A 2,616-nucleotide genomic window follows, 5' to 3' on the forward strand; every position below is an offset into this window, starting at 1 on the left:
ATTCCTTGTGGTGTAATTAATTATCATGCATCAAGAAGTACCAACCACAATTGCTTATAGTTTGTCATTAACCCCCCCCCCAAAAAAAAAACCCATGTACACATACAAACACATACACAGAATATATTTTCTTGTTTGGACATTAAGACAAAAATCCTAACTAAAGGCCTTGTTCCCAGATCAAGGTGAAACAAAGGCGGGATACAGACGGGCAAAAAGGGGTGTATTCATGACGTCATGAAGGTAGAGCCTTCAGACGGGCTTTACCTGAATGCCGTCATGAACGCGCCGCCCGCACGCCCCAAGCGGGAAGAGGCGGCATTAAAAAGGTGCTGCTTTTCCCCGCTTCTTTTTGATTTGCGGCGTACGTGCGCAGCTCCGTATGTAAGCTGCTGCACCGGTACGCCCGAATTGCTACGCCGCAAATATAAGTTGCCCGTTTAAAAGCTCCGTGTCAGCTGCGTCGCATAATGGGTCGGGGTCCGGGACATGCGTGGTTTGCAGTCAAGCTTTAATTGCAGCGTCCGCTGCCATGCAGCTGTGGAAGCTGCGGCACAGCTGCGGCGCATTTTAAGGCTCGTAACCCTAACCCTAGAGCCACTTGTGCGCATGCGTTGCTGGAATCGCGGGAAGTTGTAAGTTTTGCCGGCGGATGTTTTGGTTGGAGAAAGTGATAAGGGAAAGTTTGGAATTTAAAGTGACCCCCTACACACATTCCTGTGCCATTTTCACCTGGGAACGGGCACAGTGCGGCGGCTCCCCTTTGCCACCAGGCAGGATGGCTCAGCCATCCACCAGCACCCCGAAAAAAGGCAGGGGGACGTCTTGGTCTCATGCGGAGACGGCTGACCTCATAGCTATATGGTCCCAGCCAAACATTTTGCAGAAACTGGAGCAGTCCTACCTGAATGCTGACACATATCGAGAAGTGGAAGAAGCCATGAGAGCTGCTGCACCGGTACACCAGAATTGCTACGCCACTAATTTAAGTTGCCCATTTAAAAGCTCCGTGTCTGCTGCGTCGCATAATGAGTTGGGGTCTTGGAACATGCGCAGTTTGCAGTCAGGCTTTAATTGCAGCGTCCGCTGCCATGCAGGTGTGGAAGCTGCAGCACAGCTGCAGCGCATTTTAAGACTCGTAACCCTAACCCTAACCCTAACCCTAACCCTAGAGCAACATGTACGCATGCGCTGCTTGGAAAGTTTGGACTTTAAAGTGCACCCCTACACACATTCCTGTGCCATTTTCACCTAACAATAAAAAACCCCTAAAACTGTAAATATTTACATATGTACAAGGGAGGTGATGGGGGATGGCAGGGGGACAGTGGTGGCAGCGGAGACAGCTGTAGCTGTGCATTGCAGATTCAGCAGGAGCGTGGCGACCAAAGGAGAGGAGGCATCCATGATGCTGGTGACACTGGCAAAGTGCAAGCGGACAAGGATGCCAACACCAGCTGATCACCAGCTGGCAGGAGACCACCATTGTTCTTGGGCAGAGCGGGGGGGAAAGTTTTAAAGGGGCCTAGGCACTTTAAATGCGCACATAGGCTTTCTGCCGCCGCTGCTTAGTGCTGTAGCTGCGCAGCTGCGCATCCACCAGCCGGCAAAGGAAAAAAAAAACACACAAATTTTTTTAAAAATAAACTTTTTTATTCACAATAATAACAATAAAAATCTTATTTACAATATTTACAAAGGGAAGGGGGAGGGTGAAGGGGGGGGTGGTGAAGGGGGGATGGCAGAGAGGGCAGGGGAGGGAAGCTGCTTCAGGGAGGGGGAGGAGGCGGTGGGGCGGGCAGCCGGCGGAGGAGTTCCTGCAGGGTCTCTTCGATGGAGGAGACTCTCTCCGCCAGCTTGTCCACCTTCTCCTCCAAGGCAGCGAACATCCTCTCCGTCCGGTTCTCTGTGGGGGGAAAAGAAAGAGGATGGTTAGGGTCAGCCTGTGGAGCCCATCACCCACTCCCACGCGCAGGGTTTCTGGGTGCCCCCTCTCCCTTCCCTGGGTTCACCTCCGCACTTACCTTGCTGCCGGGCTTGGAGGACCCGATCCAGGGTCCTGGCATCGAGGGCCAAGTCCCCTGGCTCCCCTGGCAGGCGGCAGCTCGGGCCAGGCTCCTCGGCGGCGGCAACAGCAGCAAGGACTTCAAGCCCTGGAAAAGAGGAAGGAAAGGCCCAAGTTACCATGCTGGCATGGCAGACGAGGGCACAAGTGTCGTGGGGGCTGCAGTCAGGCAACCCCCACCCCTCACCCTGGGGACCTACCTGCCGCCAGAGGAGCCTGCTCTGGCTGCGGAGGGGCCACAGCAGCTGGTCCCGGCTGTGGCCCACCCTCGGGGACATCCTCGTCCCCCGAGGATGGTGGAGAGGGCGACCTGGCACGGTGCCCTCCCTCCCTCCGCCTCCGCCTCGGCCGCACGCCTGCAGAAGGGAAGAGGAGGGATGGCATTCGCACCATGCAGGAAGGAGAGGAGGGCAAGGGAAGGGTCAAGGAGGGGAGGACAGGGCATGGCAAGAGCTCTGGCTTACCTGGAGGACGGCGATCTTCCGGTCTGGGCCGATCTCCCCTGATCCACAGGTCCTTCAGCCGCTCAAAGAATGGTGGCCGCCTGTCAA

General features: G+C 55.4%; 1 long non-coding RNA gene across 1 annotated transcript; it reads right to left on the reverse strand.

The window, feature by feature from the left end:
• Positions 1-1,732: 1,732 nt before the first annotated feature.
• Positions 1,733-2,218, reverse strand: LOC149312018 (uncharacterized). Its single transcript, XR_016281395.1, has 2 exons — positions 2,025-2,218; positions 1,733-1,906 (listed from the first exon to the last, which is right to left on the reverse strand). It is a non-coding gene; the product is annotated as an uncharacterized LOC149312018 (long non-coding RNA).
• Positions 2,219-2,616: the final 398 nt, after the last annotated feature.

The sequence above is a fragment of the Sceloporus occidentalis genome, unplaced genomic scaffold (genome assembly GCF_023333645.1).
Source record: "Sceloporus occidentalis isolate IW3139 unplaced genomic scaffold, rSceOcc1.0.p SCAF_5, whole genome shotgun sequence".
In the NCBI taxonomy this organism is placed as follows: Eukaryota; Metazoa; Chordata; class Lepidosauria; order Squamata; family Phrynosomatidae; genus Sceloporus; species Sceloporus occidentalis.